This window comes from Fundulus heteroclitus, unplaced genomic scaffold, assembly GCF_011125445.2.
Source record: "Fundulus heteroclitus isolate FHET01 unplaced genomic scaffold, MU-UCD_Fhet_4.1 scaffold_261, whole genome shotgun sequence".
NCBI classification, from domain to species: domain Eukaryota; kingdom Metazoa; phylum Chordata; class Actinopteri; order Cyprinodontiformes; family Fundulidae; genus Fundulus; species Fundulus heteroclitus.
In genome coordinates, this window is record NW_023396671.1 from 95,735 (window position 1) to 112,935 (window position 17,201).

Genomic DNA, 17,201 nt, shown 5'->3' on the forward strand with positions numbered 1-17,201 from the left:
TATGAAATAAATATGCAACATGCATTACGAAACTGACACTTAAACTTTGAATACAAACAAAAGAAAATCTCAGAGTCAGACTCCTCATCTGAGTTGCAGTTTTGGCATAGCTTATGTAGACTGAATTGCCAGGAGCACATGCTTCATATGAAATAACATGAAATAAAATGAAATGTTATGAAACTTTGATTGATAGCTGTCTGACCCTGAATTTCCGCTGGTGTGAATGTTTTACAGTATCACCTCAAAGTGCGGTAATTGACATTAAAGTCCTTCGCTGTACTTCTGTTCGACTTGTGACCTAGGGTCACCTGCCTGACTGCCCTCAGCATTACGTCAGGTGCTGCACGGCCATGCTCTGTTTTTCTTTTATAACTCCTGACCATCTTCTCACTTTGTCCTCTCTTTTAAATCGCTCTTTTTTCTGTAAAAAATGTAAAATATTTAGTAGGATGTATGGATTTAAATTATTTTAAAAAATTATCATTTTGGGGTAAGTTGTTACATGTGACAACTTGCCCCAAAATGATCATGTTTGCTAATGCTAGCTTTTTTTTGCTGATTCTGCTTTTAAGACTAATCTTAAAACTTTCCTTTTTGACAAAGCTTATAACTAGAGTGGCTCATGTTACCCTGAGCTACCTCTATAGTTATGCTGCTATAGGCTTAGGCTACTGGAGGACATCAGGGCCTATTTTTCTCACTCTACTGATTTCTCCTGTTCTCCAGTTTTGCATTGCATTGAAATGACTGTTGCCATTTCAGCTTTTAACTTTTTGTTCTCTCTTTTTCTTCATAGTCTGACGTTCTGTTAGCTGTGAGGGAAGACGGCTCACCCGCTACTACCATCTAATGTAGAACAGATTACTGGATCAATGTGTGCTTCTGTGCTTTTTTTTCTGTCTTGTTGTGTCTCTGCTCTGTCTTCTGTAACCCCCAGTCGGTCGAGGCAGATGACCGTTCATACTGAGCCCGGTTCTGCCGGAGGTTTTCCTTCCCGTTAATGGGGAGTTTTTCTTTCCACTGTCGCTTCATGCTTGCTCAGTATGAGAGATTGCTGCAAAGCCATGTACAATGCAGAAGACTCTCCCTGTGGCTCTACGCTTCCCCAGGAGTGAATGCTGCTTGTCGGGACTTTGAAGCAATCAACTGGTTCCCTTATATAGGACTTTTTTTTTTACCAATCTGTATAATATGATTGAATTTGACTTTTTAAAGTGTCTCGAGATGACATGTTTCATGAATTGGCGCTATATAAATAAAATTGAATTGAATAGCTCTATCTTAATGTTAGGCTTAATCAAAACAATGACTGAAGTATGACTGGATGCCTTAATATCTACTTTAACAAGTCCATATGTATAAGTGCTAGAATTTTTATCTGAATGAAGGTAATTTTAAAAAATATAGAGTTAATATTTTTTAATTTTTTTACTTTGGGTAGTGGAAAATGGTCAATTGGTGCTCATTTAAACTTACAATGTCCTGTCCTCTTCTCACTCAGTCCGTGAGACCTGACCATGCAAAGGAAGAAAACTAGTATTCCACTTTTTGGTTGCACCCTCTGCTGGAGAAGATAATTGCAATGTGACAACTAGCCCCGGTCTCCCCTACTGCCACCGGGATAGAGTGCCTCATATATTTCCTATTTGTCATACAAAAGATGCTAATTAAAAAGTGAAACTGTTCCCTGTCTGGGCTAGAAAAGCATCTATAGCGGCTTTCACGGGAGTTCCTCAGTGCTTCCTCTCTCCTTGATGGAAATTTTTGATTACATTTTTACTAAACAAGTGTTACAATCTCCCTTATTGAATAGCCTATAGATGGAGATTCTTATTCATAAGGAAACTGAGATCCAATCTAACCAATAGCTAGATACGCTGCATTGCCTAGCTTTTTTAAGTCTGTTTTAGAAAGTGCAATTATTTGCTCATTTGCTGAAAGAACCGATCCAGAAAGCTGGTCCTGTGCTGAGGATCCACTACCGGAACCGCTGAGCTGATTGTCCAGAAAAAAATGCTGCATAAGCTGCCGAAGATGATGGATAACTTCCTCCTCTCCAAAACACAGTGAAGAATTAAAAGAGCAAGGGACTTCTTCATGTTCTTTAAGATGATAGCTCCTCAAGATCCTTCCTGCCAGCAGCTCACATTCTTCTACTATATTTTTGATTGATTTTTTTTAATATATTTAAATTTCCCTTAAGGTACTAAGAATTTTTAATATTTATTTTGGCTTGAAATATTGAAGATTTGTGGTTATTTCACACATTTATATGAAACCAAGTGGTTAATATTTTATTGAAGTGTTACACTATTTACTTAAACAACTGCTTACCAAATCCCCACAATGTGACGTTATACTACTGGTAGGGATGTTGCTGCTTCAAAAAACAAATTTTAATCATTCAACTGATTAAAAATAAGTTAATTCTGCTGAGTTTTCCCCATACTCATGCTATTTTAGATTTTTACATTACATAATCTTTGCTGTCACATTTAACAGCAACAGGTTTTCATCTCAACCTTCATCCTGCCCAGACATTACACCCCCCCCAAACAATAAAACACACAATAACGTAATAAAGCTCACGTTTTTTTACAATAAACTATCATGTTGCAACGTAAAAAGGTTCTCTTTTTATTCAAAAGACATCTCTCCGCTTCATTTTTTTTTCAGGCTTGCATTATGTTACGCGTACATATAGACTTTTATTTTGAATATTTTTCGTGAAAACCGTCTTCTTTTTTCAACCTGAAGAAGAAAATGGAAAAATGAATGGGCAAAATCGAAAAACGGGCCGTTTTTTTCATTAAGTTTTTCTGGTTTTCCGTTTCTAAATTGTGTTGACAAAAACGGAAAAACGGCTTTGTTTTGGAAAAAAATCGGAATTGACTGAAGGTACACGGACCGCACTTCCGTTTTCAACACTTTTTGTTTGCTGCATTTCATTCGGGGGTGTCTTCTTTTTTGTTTGCGTCTCTCTTTTTTTTTGCTGCATTTCATTCGGGGGTGTCTTCTTTTTTGTTTGCGTCTCTCTTTTTGTTTGCTGCATTTCATTCGGGGGTGTCTTCTTTTTTGTTTGCGTCTCTCTTTTTGTTTGCTGCATTTCATTCGGGGGTGTCTTCTTTTTTGTTTGCTGCATTTTATTTGCTTTTTGTTTGCCGCATTTAATTTGTGCGCATGTCTTTTTTTTGTTTGCATGTTTTCTCTTTTGCTGCGCATTTGCACCTGTCGGCCACCGTAGTTCCACGCTCTCAAGTCCTGCAACTCAGCTCCACGCTCCCAAGTTCGGCAACCCAGCTCCACGCTCCCAAGTTCTCCAACAGTTCCACGCTCTCCGGTCCCGCAGCTGCTTCACGGTCTCAAGTCCTCCGCTCCAGAGTCTCCTCCCGGTCAGTCTCCCCGTGCTCCTCCTGTCAGCCAGCTTCCGCACCCTTCATCTCCGTCCATAAAGACTCTAGTTCATCTCGTCATTAACCCTTCGCTCTGTACAATAAAACTCACTTCAAGAACAAGCTCTGTGCGTGCGTGCTGTGTCCGGGTTCATCCAAAGACAAATCATGACAGATTTAAAACCATCTGCTACCATCTGCTGATTAAAACACAGCGCCCCTCGTGGACAATATAGGAAGTGCAGATTTTCAATTAAACGAAGTACATGTTTTTTTCAATAATTGTTTTATCAATCTCTTCCTTTTATCTCCTACTTTCCCATTGTAGTGTCCATATCATTTGAGATATTCCCCGCATGAATCATAATAAAACTATTCACATTCATAAATCAAGCGGAGCGCTATGGCAAAAGCACTACAAAAGTACTGCTCCACTTGTGAAAGTGAAATCTGATGAGCTCTTTTTGGCATTAAGACAACAATTCTTATCGCCACATTGCCAGACAGGACACTGGATTAAACAATACTGATAATGCATTTAACTACCGGGCCGGACTAAATTGTTCGGCGGGACGTATGTTTGACACCCCTGCATTTAAGGATCTCTAAATTGTAGAAATGATGGGAGGGAAAGTTTTAGCTGTTTTGAAAGAAGAGTATTTTAAATCCGGGTAAACTTTGATAGCGGTAACTGGCCCATGCCTACTTCTGACCCAAACACTTGATGCACTTTGAGAAAAAAGTTGCCAAACTGGTTCAAACGATAGGACCCAACATAGATAAATAGCCTAATGATACACCTATCATCAATCATTTTCTTTGGACAAGCTCTGCATATCACAAAGATCAGCTTGGAACTGTTTCAGAGGCCCGGTGACAAACACTCTATTTCTCAGAAATCTTATTCTTGCGAGTTTACGCAACGAATAAGTATCTTGTTCTGATAAAACGTCTTGGACCTTTTTAACCGGTACCCTCTTACCGGGTTTCACTTTCCATAGCTCTCTATAGTCTATCTACCCCACCGAAAGAGCCGGGGTGCGAAGGCGTGTAATATACCCGTTTCATAAATTTTTTTTTCAGCCATACCTTCCCACACACACGTGTAGTGATGATAGACAGGAGGAATGCGATTGGGTTATATATATATATATTTTTTTATTAACATCATCAGAAAGAAATTACATTCATTTATATCACAAACTAATTGTTAAAACACTCATTTCATAAAAAAAGACATTATTTTATGTCATAAACTAATTGCAGAAAATACTACTTTAATATATCACAAACTAATTGTAAATACAGTCATTTCATATATAAAAAGAAAGATCTGAAAAAACAGTATTTTAATACGATGTCATAAACTAATTGGTAGAAAGCTAATTGTAGAAAAGCTAATTGTAGAAAAGACATTTAATATATCACAAGCTAATTGTAAAAAATACTATAATATATCACAAGCTAGTTGTAGAAAACACTCATTTAATATATATTAAAGAAAGACAAGAGAAAACATGCATGCACTGGTTTTCAGCATCCCTTCCAGTACTTCAAGGCGACTTGAAGCTGATTTCTGAATTCAGGGCTTTCTAGAATCACCTGATCAAACACCTGATAGATAGGGTCATGCACCCGTTCGACCCGTGTCAATTTGTACAGATACGCCTGTGTGACAGCGCTGACTGTGTCGCTGTCTTGATGGATGTTGCATGTAGCTAAAAACTGCTGAATGGCACAGATGAAACGTGCATTATAAAGCACTGGCATTACACAATGGTAATTGCTATCAAAGAACCAGTCCTCAAGATGCTCCAAACATTCATGTTCTCTCTGACCTAGACGACCGTCGATGCATCCGTAACATTTATCATGCATGAACGTGTTGATGGCGTGGTACAAAAGATGGTGAACCACAGTTTTCACTGCTCTGATGAAGCCGGAGCGGATCCATCTGTCGTTTTCATCCGCCCCGGTTTCAGCCTCTCCTTGGCCGGAGGGTAGTTGTGAGTCCTGAGATACCCCCGGGGAGGCTGGATATCCTTGGCCAGAGGGAAGTTGTGAGTCCTGAAGCTGTGAATCTTCCTCCTGGGTCTCTGACAGAGACGGCCTGGCAGGAAGCAACGATGTGAGGAGACTCCAGGAAGAATTTGTCACTGTCCAGGGAGCCATGCTGCGATGATGCTGAAGCAGATGAAGCGGTTGAAGGAGACAGTGGTGGAGTAGGACCACTGCTGCCTGTGTAGTTCCTCATGGTTTCAGATGTTAGAAGTCTGGTCAGTGAAGTTGGATGGAGTCCCAATCAGCCTGCTCAGCTGTTTTTTATACTGAGAAGGGGCGTGGTTAACGTTGAAGGGGCGGTATCGGCTGTTGTGAGAGGGCGGGTCTAAAAAGCGAGCACATTCTTGACCCCCAAAATGTCTCTCTAGTTGCGACAGTCGCGAAACAGCATTAAAATCCGGTCTGCTATTGCAGTCATCTTGTCACGCCATGCATTAAAGGGAATGGTTAACAAGGTTCTGAACATGCCGCAGTCTGCATTATAATAGTCAAGCACAAAAATAACCGGGGTTGTTTTATCTTCAGCCTGTCTCAGACTTGCACGGAAAAACCATCGGCCTGTAACCCCCGTCTTTGATTGCCATGTTGCTGAGAAGATCCTATTTGTTGAATCTGTGTCAGTTTCGTTCAGGCGGGTCAGCGCTCTCTTTCCCCGTTTAGTGGCGGGTGAATCCATGATTCCGTCCTCGGTTTCTTGATGAGTCCGCTTGCGGCGTTCCGCGTACGTGTCTTCGGGGTTTAATCTGCGGAGCATGACAAGTCTCAGAACAGTCCAATCGTTTGATGTGAGCATGCACAAGGAGTGGATAGTTTGCAGCTTGTCGGCTCCTTCATCCAGCTGATACAGACACATTTGGCCGGTTTTGTACTAGAAGAGGTATCCCCATTTACCACGAGCTCCATAGGGTTCCAAAGACCATTGTTCTTGCAGAGGTAGGGTCGGAGGCATCTGAGTTCTGCATAGAGAGCATAACCTTGCGAGGGGTCTGCTGAGCTTGATAGTTGTAGGTTGTGACGGGTGTGTCGAAAATGATAGATTCAAGCTTGGTTGTTTCGAAAGCCATGTTGAAAAGGATTCAATCACTATTGAGGCTTGAGAGAAGGACCTTATATTATGAGAGCGGTGACTGGGGGCGGGATGAAGGGGACTTCTGGGGGCGGGACTTACGCCGTCTGGAAGTGGGGGATGGGTGTGAATTCCGGGAGTGGGGGATGGAGCAGGAAATCTGTATAACATGGATTAAATAATTGAAAGTGTATAGAATAAATTAAATTATTGGACATAATTAAGTAATCATGATAACATTAATGATTATATTAATAATAATAATATAATAATAATAATAATAATAATAATAATAATAATAATAATAGTTATTATTATTATTATTATTATTATTATTATTAATATCATATTAATAATAATAATTAACTATGGGTGGGGGAGGGGTTGAGTAAGGGGGGCGGAGAAGGTGAATTAATAATCCATCAACTCGATTAGTTGATGGATTATTAAAGTATGTACCCATGTACCCTATAGTCTCATGTGAATGCCTTACACAAACATTTTCCAATAACCATGTAAACTTTCCCTTTGGGTCTCTCTGTCCAACCTCGGTGACTCACTGTCCAACTGTCGGTGCCTCATGTGAGTTTGGTCCACTTTAGCCATCCAAGGAAGGAGCACTGAAAAGCAGGGAAAATCGTTGGTCTTTCAGCAGCGGGCTAGCCTACGGCTCTGCAGCTATGAGCTAACCGACAGCGTGGTCGGGCAGCTTGGGGGCCCTGCAGCATCTCTGATCTCTCAGCTTGTCGGGTGAGGAAAGGCGACCGATCCGCGCCATCTCAAGTCCGCTTTCCTGCAACAGCTGACAAAAATAAACAAAGCTGTTTCGGCATTCTGTACTTTGCAGCTGGTTTGCGCAGAAGTCATGGTGCAACTTGGCTTCGGTCGGGTCGATGATTCTCCAAATTCCATCGGGTCCTCCGCTCCGCAGAGGACGAGAATTTCCTCCCCCCTTCGTCACTCCATCAAAGCAGGCAGATGAGTTTCACAGAAGTTTCTGTGCAGCTTGTGTGCTCTTGTAGGCCTCGATCCCATGGTGCCCATCCAGGGCGGACTCTTTCCTCCTTTGTCTCAGGCAGGAAGGAGACCATGGCTTGCAGGGCGTGGCTGGAAGAAGGAAAGACTGGGGGGCAGCCTCCCCTCTCCTCAAGGGCTCCAGGAGAAAAGCAGTGGTCTTCTGAGAGTCTGGTCAGAAGTGCTCTGACCTTTGTCTGTGGGAAGTGGTTTGTAGCATGGACCCTGTTAAGAAGGGTTCCTCCCCCATGGTTACATGTTCAGAATTCAATCTGACTTGATTCATTCCCTCATCATGGCCGTAATATCTTGGCACAACATAAGGCTGCCTGAACTATGTGAGGGATATGTCCGCTAACAACGCTGAAAGTGAAATGCTGTCTAGTTGAACTGCAGGTCAGCTGTGATTCCTGAACTTGCTGGCAGGATGGAATAGATCTTGGAAATAGTTGGAAGCAGGGCTCTGGCAATATGACCACAAATTTGGCTGCATTGGAATCGCCATTGAGATGTACCAGTAAGATTGTAAGGCAGTCAGAAAAACAATAGTCTGCCTGCCCAAAATAAATGCTGGATGTTATGTAAACAAGATGCTCTGTGACATCTGTGACCTGGAGCAGAGTGCTACTAAACTGCTTAAGTTGTAGCTTTAAGGATTTTGTTAATGGATGAATAGAAACAATTAAGCTTTGAATTTTTTGTGATGAAGCCGATTCCAGTGAAACTAAAGAAGTCTAGTCAATGATTTACTTAGGTTAATGTAATGTCTTTCTTTTGTTAATATTTGAATAGAAATAATTAAGTTTTAAAATGTTAGTGATAAAGCTTGATCCAGTGAAACAATAAAACTTCATAATTGATTACTAAATAAGAGATTTCCAGGTTTGTTTCGCTTTTTCCGTTGTTACTGTAATGTTTTTCTTTTCCTATATAATATTTTCCTCTGTAATGTTGAATCATCTTGTTACTGAAAAGTGCGATATAAATAAATATAGCACCATATTCTCCCATTATTAAGCATTGGAGAGATAAAATTTATAAGGTCTACAATATGTAAAAAAATAACAGCAAAGATGCAACTTGGGTTGACTTTTAAATCTAAATGGAAAGCAGTAGCTAAATTTATAATGGAGTTCTGACACTTCTATGCATTTACCAGAATTTTTATTTTACAGTTTTATTTCCCTCCTCTGTTTATTATTGTCATTATTAGGGTTCCAAGCCCGCAGCACAGGCGAACAGCTATGCCGTTCGTCTGCACTGTGTGCAGAGAACACTATTGTTTTTCGTGTGTTTTTAAATAATTTATTATTATTATTATTATTATTATTATTATTATTAGGGTTCCAAGCCCGCGGTGCAGAAAGAACGGGCTATGCAACGCATAGCAGTTCGTCTGCACTGTGTGCAGAGAACCCTATTGTTTTTCATCTGTTTTTCCATTATTTATTATTATTATTATAGGGAATTATTCTTCTCCGCTAAAACGCGTTGTGCGGCCCATGCGGACTTGTAACAAACCTATTGAATCAGGTATCAAAGTACAGAATGTGAACCGCTACACAAACCCAGAAACTCAGACCCTCAACAACTAGGGGCTGCTATAACAAAGGACAACGCGTTTTGGCCTATAACCACCAAACTACTGGTCCCACACTCAAAAACTTCACATCACTTTGTTTATTGGATGATTCTGCAAAATAAAGGGAATTGGCACACCCTTCGTTTCCCAGCTAGTTTTCGCGCTACATGGCTACAAAGGTTAAACCTTTCTTGTTAAACTCCTCCTAAATTTGTTGTGCAATCCGTGCAAAACTCCATATATAACCGTGTAATGGACAAATTGATAACGTTAACGCGGCAGATTTTTAAATTTTGAATTACGGAGAATTATTATTATCCGCTAAAACGCATTGGGCGGCCCATGCGGATTTGTAATGAACCCATTGAATCAGGTATCTAAGTACAGAACTTGCACCACTACTAAAACCCAGAAATTCAGACCCCTCAGCAACTAGGGGGCGCTATAACAAAGGACAATGCGTTTCGGCCAATAACCACCAAACTACTGGTCCCAAACTCAAAAACTTCACATCACTTTGTTTATTGGATGATTCTGCATAAAAAAGGGAATTGACACACCTTTTGTTTCCCAGCTACTTTTTGCACTACATGGCTACAAAGGTTAAACCTTTCTTGTTAAACTCCTCCTACATTTTTTGTGCAATCCGCACAAAACTTTACATATAAGCGTGTCATGGACAAATAAAAAACGCGGCAGATTTTTTAATTTTAACTTTTTTGAAAAGTAATGCTAAAATAAGTGATTGTCAGCTAGCTAGCTCTAAATGTAATTGCTGATTATTCTAAAACCATAACAGATTTTAACATGTCCTTCATAAGCCATTGTCCAAATAAGATTTTGCACACTTGATCCGCGTTTGCGAATTATCCATCACTAGGGGACGCTGTGATGTCAAGAAATCTGCTACGCAAGAACTGCTTATTGGATTTCTACAAAACATACTTTATTCCCTTTTAGTCATAGCCCTGACCTAAGGTATTAAATATGGTAATGATTGAAACAAGTGGGCGGGACCTATTTCCAATGGTGTGAAAAAACCTGGAGAATAATAAATACAATTAAAGCCGCAAGCGGCGATGAGCGGCCCTCGCAGCCAAGCACCGCTGGGGTACGCGCACCGCCTGCCGCCAGCCACCGCAGAAAATGTCACGCATTTTACGCGCACGTCCACCGGGCAATTCACACAAACCCGTTCGGCAGTGAAATCAGGTGCAGATCGGTTGATGCAGCAAGGAGATACAGCCGTTGAATAATGATATTGCATTTGGCCACCGGGCCGGACCAAATCGTTTGGCGGGCCGTACGTTTGACACCCCTGGTTTAAACATTACTTTACTGGTTGAAATGCAGTTCAAAGTCTTCAGCTGATCCAAAATGCTGCAGCAAGAGTTATGGAGATAGTTTCCTGCCAAAAGGTTGTAAACAGAAAAGGTGTTGCACACAAATAAAACTTGTTTTGCACACAAAAAGATGTGTTTCACACAAAAGAAATTGTTTTGCAAACTGTCCGCCAACCTTGCACTCAAAATATCATTTATAAGTTTTCCTCCAGTACAAAATGGTCTCTGCACACACAAAACAGCCTCTGCTCGACTAAGAAACAATCCCACCCACGCTGCGGTAAATTTGTGCCAAAAGTCACGTGATGCATTAAGAGTTGTTGTTCAGACTTCCCGACATTGAGAAGAATTCAGTTATCTCTAAACTATTGGGCTAATTTACTAAATGATTGCATTATTAGGTGCTGTAGAATGGATTGAGGAGGTGAGACCATTAAGAGCTGTCATATGTTCAGATTCAAGTTCATCATTGATCAGTTTAAAAAGAAATCATTCAGAAAGCCGTCCAGATATCTTATTAGTAATTCAACAAATATTATATCATATTCAGATGATGGGGTTATCAGCTGTGTTTCTTTGGGTTCCTGCACATATAGGAGTGAAAGGTAATTAAATGGCTGATAAGAAAGCTAAAGAGTCGATAAATAAAAGTAAGAGTGATTAAGAATAGACATGGGTAAATCAGAGGTTCAAAGTATTATGCTGCCATCTTGTGGTCAAAAATAATACCCGTTTTTATGACAAAATGACATCTTTGATGAAAATTAATTGACTTTTACATTCCTGCAGTGAAAAAGAAGGTTCATAATAAGTCATTTGGTTGGACAATTATTCAGAAAGCAAGAGAATTAGGATTAAATCATTGAAATATTAGTCCAACAGTACCATTATCAATAACACCACCATGGATCTTACCTGAATCAATAGTAGATTTAACAATATTGGAAAAGAAAAATAGAGATAAAATGTATATATGTAATTCTTTAATAGTGGAGGAATATATAGAACAGTTTTATAATTATGTAAAAATGTATACGGATGAATCAAAAAAATCAATTAGGACAAACTGGAGTAGGTGTAATAATTCCAGAATTTAAACTGCATATAGGGAAGAAATTAAATGAAGGAATATCTGTTTATACGGCAGAAATGATTGCATTATTAGGTGCTGTAGAATGGATTGAGGAAGTGAGACCATTAAGAGCTGTCATATGTTCAGATTCAAGTTCATCATTGATCAGTTTAAAAAGAAATCATTCAGAAAGCCGTCCAGATATCTTATTAGTAATTCAACAAATATTATATCATATTCAGATGATGGGGTTATCAGCTGTGTTTCTTTGGGTTCCTGCACATATAGGAATGAAAGGTAATTAAATGGCTGATAAGAAAGCTAAAGAGTCGATAAATAAAAGTAAGAGTGATTAAGAATAGACATGGGTAAATCAGAGGTTCAAAGTATTATGCTGCCATCTTGTGGTCAAAAATAATACCCGTTTTTATGACAAAATGACATCTTTGATGAAAATTAATTGACTTTCTTTAGGGTTTACACAATTGGTCCAAGAGACTTTTTTGTAGGGACTGAGAAGTTACATCTGCTTACCAAGTTTCATAATTCTCAGACAAAGCATGGCTTGGGGCTTACTGATTTAATGCGTTTTTAATGGTTTTCCACAAACCTGATTTTTGCAATGTGACAGCTCAGGCAAATATGCATATTTCATAAAACCTTTGATAACTTTTAACCCTCAAGGTCTCATCTCCACGCTGAAAAAATTTGAAAGTGATAGCTTAAAATGCCTAGGACTAGTTCGTTAAAGTTTGAGGCAAAAACTGTCAATATTTTACCTTTGACCCAAAATGGCAGGCTTCCTGTGGGTTTTAGAGCATACCCACAATAGACTTTTTTTCATAACTTTAAGAAAGCTACCTAGGTAAAAAATTTCAGCTTTCTACGTGTTACGGTTTGGCCCAACTCACTCTAGTTGGCGCTGTTGAGCGGGTTTGCCACGCCCGCTTTCAATTACACTAAAATCATGCGATTTCTCACGGGGGACAATTTTGGGCAAAGTTTGGTGAGTTTTCATGCATGTTTAGGCCTCCAAAAAGCCGTTTCAAAAGTCCCAAGAATAAATAATAATAATAATAATAATAATAATAATAATAATAAAATCTGCAGTTACAATAGGCCTTCGCAGCGCTTAGCTGCTCGGGCCTAATAATAATAATAAGAAACAACACAGAAACAATAGGCCTTCGCAGCGCTTCGCTGCTCGGGCCTAATTAAAACCGCAAGCGGTGATGATCGGCCCTCGCAGCCAAGCGCCGCTCTGGCCTATTGGCCACCGCGGGGGTTCACGCACCGCCGGTCGCCAGCCACCGCAGAAGTTGTCATGTATTTTTCTTGCCCGTCCACCGGGCGATTCACACGAACGCGTTGGGCAGCACTACTCCACGACTCACAAAAAATCTAGTGAAGATCAGTCGATGCAGCGAGGAGATACAGGTGTTGAATAATGAAAATGCATTTGGCCACCGGACCGGACTAAATGTTTCGGTGGGCTGAATTTGGCCCGCGGGCCGTACGTTTGACATTAGTAACATTAGTATACCAATTTAATCAAAGGTATCTTACTAGCTGTTAATCCAGCTTCATGTGAAAAGTTAACAAAACCTTTTTAGTTATTTAAAGTTAATTGTTATTTCATGTGTTTAAGGGTTTTGTTTCTTGCTTTAAGACAGCTTTTGGTGAAAGTTTGACATCTAAATTGGTGGATACACACCCAAAAGTAATAATGTAATAGTAACACTTAGCAATTGGACTATTGCTAAAGTAACACTTTAGCAATAGTGTGTGTTTGGTCTCACGGACCAAAATAGGGACTTGGTTTCACAGGAGAGGAGCCTGAGAGCTAAAGGATTTGCCTCCCATTCTACTTTTATAGATTCTAGGAACCACCAGAAGACTTGCAGCGTGAGAGGGAAGTGCTCTGTTAGGAACATACGGGGTAATCAGAGCTCTGATATATGATGGAGCTTGATTATTAAGGGCCTTATACAGCTAAAGATTTTGAGCTGCATTTTGTGGACTTCCTGATAGCAAAGAATTAGAATAGTCCTTTGTTGAACTAACAAATGAATGGAATAGTTTTCAGCATCACCTCAGTATGTTTCTAATTTTGGCAATATTGCGGAGGTGTAAAAAGGAAATTCTGGAAACCTGTTTAATATGGGATTGAAATGACATGTACTGGTCAAAAATAACACCAAGATTTTTACTTTATAACCAGTGGTGAAATTAATGCCATCCAGATTAAGTGATTGGTTAAGAAGTTAATTTTTTGAGGACTGAGCCCTGTATATATATATATATATATATATATATATATATATATATATATATATATATATATATATATATATATATATATATATATATATATTCTATGAATTCACTGGGTTTATTAAATCCATCTTCAAAACATGAGTTACTACAAGCTTACTAACTACAGCTGAAGGACCTGTGTACATATTAATTTTATTTTTACTGTTATACTGCTTGATTCAATGTTATAACATTTCAGCTGTATCAGCTGTATCTAACAAGATTATTCTCTTAGACCAAACTTTCACAAGTTCAGAACAGGCTTAAACAACCTTCATATGAATAATACAGTCTATTAAAAATTATCTAACTGTTTGGATATCCTTGAGCTTATGTTATATTATTTACCTTGGCAAAAATTATAACACTGACTAGATAAAAAGTATTTTTCATGTATTAGTATTTTATTTGTATAATACCATTGACTATTTGTAATATAGTCACATAAGAATACAAAACATAAATCAATTCCAAATAACAAAAGGTTTATTTTTACAAAAACTGTTTTTTACAGTGAAAAATACTTTACAATACTTTATCAAATCTAAATGTCTTCCACAATGTCGTCCATTTCACAATTTGTTTGAGTTGCTGCATCTTCTTTTTCTGAAATTTTGGGGGAATAAAACAATAAATAAGTTACATAAATTATATAATCAACTAAACACAATAACAACCAACTAGTCTTACCGTCCTTACAAAACAACTGTGCTGCTTCCAACACATCAATCCTTTCAGCTGATGCTGCCAATTTTTGCTCTATTGATTTCAACTGGGTCATCAAGATGGTGTTTTTCTGCTCAAATGCTTTCTTTTATTGTAAATATAAAATATTTAAAAACAAGATAAACATAGAGTTTACAAATAATTATAAACATTGTTTTGCTTTGAGTCAAGCTCCAGAAAAATATTTTACAATTCTTTTTAAATCTTTTTTGTGCTCCGCTCCGGCCTATTGGCCACCGCAGCGGTTCGCGCACCGCCGGCCGCCAGCCACGGCAGAAGCTGTCACGCATTTTCCCCACCTGGCCACCGGGCAATACACACAAAGGCATTGAGCAGCGCTCCCCCATGACTCGCAAAAAATCTGGTGCAGATCAGTTGATGCAGCGATGCATTTGGCCACCGGAGGCAGTGGCGACCCACCAGCTTAAAATCTATGTATTGACATCTTAAAAATGGTCTTATAGCTTAAAAGATTAGCCTGTTTTGGTTGATATTGTAGCCGAATAGAAGAGATGTTCTCAAAGCATTAAATAAGCCTTTTGACTTTTAAAAATGTTGTCCTTTTAAGGTAATTTTAAGTTACTTTTCATTAAATTTGTCAATATCCTATGGAAGTCTGGGCATATGGCAGCTGCGTTTCAGGTGACTTCGGCACGCCACCACGCTGCCCCGCTCCATCAAATCCAGTTGATTTTGTAGCCGAATAGAAGAGATGTTCTCAAAGCATTATATAAGCCTTTTGACTTTTAAAAAAGTTGTCCTTTTAAGGTAATTTTAAGTTACTTTTCATTAAATTTGTCAATATCCTATGGAAGTCTGGGCATATGGCAGCGGCGTTTCAGGTGACTTCGCCACGCCACCATGCCGCACTGATACATGGAATCCAGTTGGGCCTGGAATCCACAACACCCCAACATGTCTTCTGTCTGTGGACACAGTTTCATGTTGATTAGCTCTGAGGGGTAACATAGCGACTGTTAACAATAAAACATGACACTTCCTGTTGTCAGGGGGCGTGGCCTAAGCAATGTCATCATTTGACCATTGGATATTGTAGGAGACCAAGTGGTGATCAACTACTGAAAGTTTGGTGCCTCTGTGTGGTTCTGTGTATGAAATATAACAGTTTTGTGTTTCATGGCGAATAGGTGAACTTTGACCCCTGCTAACGCCCCTTCAAAATGCTCAAAAACTCACCGTTTTGATAACGTTTAATTGGCCATGCCTTATGATCAGACTGACCGAGTTTCAAGCCGCTCGCTCGAAATCCCTAGGAGGAGTTAGATCAAATACCAATGCTGTAAACGTCAAAAATGGTGTCAAAATCAGACATTCAGTCTAAAATGGCCGACTTCCTGTGATACTTGTACTATGACATTAATTGTAAATTCTGAGCTTCTTGGTGAGCTCTACAACTGTACCAAATCTCGTGTCTCTACGATGAAGTAAGTGAATAGCAAAGGGTCCTTTGAAAATTGCTAGGTGGCGCCGTTGAGGCATTTTTCTTTTGATTTTTGTGACGACCTTAAAATACAAAATTTTTAAACAGTCTTCATGCATCTGCCAAGTTTGGTGAGTTTTTGAGTATGATAAAGCCCCCAAAAAGGCCCCTCTTTAGGGTGGAAGATTAATAATAATTAAAACCGCAAGCGGTGATGATCGGCCCTCGCAGCCAAGCGCCGCTCTGGCCTATGGGCCACCGCTAGGGTACGTGCACCTCCCGCCGCCAGCCACCGCAGAAGCTGTCATGCATTTTCCTCACCCATCTACCATGCAAAACACACGTATGCGTTGGGCAGCGCTCCCCCACGACTCACAAAAAATATGGTGCAGATCGGTCGATGCACCGAGGAGACACAGCCGTTGAATAATGAAAATGCATTCGGCCACCGGGCCGGACTAAATCGTTTGGTGGGCCAGATCCGGCCCGCAGGCCGTACATTTGACACCCCTGGTTTAAACACTAGTATACAAATTTAATCAAAGGTATCTTACTAGCTGTTAATCCAGCTTCATGTGAAAAGTTAACAAAACCTTTTTAGTTATTTAAAGTTAATTATTTCATGTGTTTAAGGGTTTCATTTCTTGCATTAAGACAGCTTTTATGAAAGTTTGACAGTTAAATTGGTGGATACACACCCAAAAGTAATAATGTAAAAGTAACACTTTAGCAATTGGAATATTGCTAAAGTAACACGTTAGCAATATTCCACATGTGTATGTTGTGTACAAACTTCTGTAATTTCTAACAGACCACTTCACTCTCAGAAAGCAGGTCTGCTGGTGGTTCCTAAAGTCTGTAAAACCAGAATGGTAGGCAGATCCTTTAGCTATCATGCTCCTCTCCAGTGGAACCAACTCCCAGTTTTGGTCCGTGACGCAGACACCCTGTCTACTTTTAAGACTAATCCTAAAACTTTCCTTTTTCCATCCATCCATCGTCTTCCGCTTATCCGGGGTCAGGTCGCGGGTGTAGCAGCTTCAAGAGGGAGGCCCAGACCTTCCTCTCCCCAGCCACTTGGGCCACTTCCTCCGGGGGAATCCCAAAGCGTTCCCAGGCCAGCAGAGTCTCTCCAGCGTGTCCTGGGTCTTCCCCTGGGCCTCCTCCCGGAGGGACGTGCCCAGA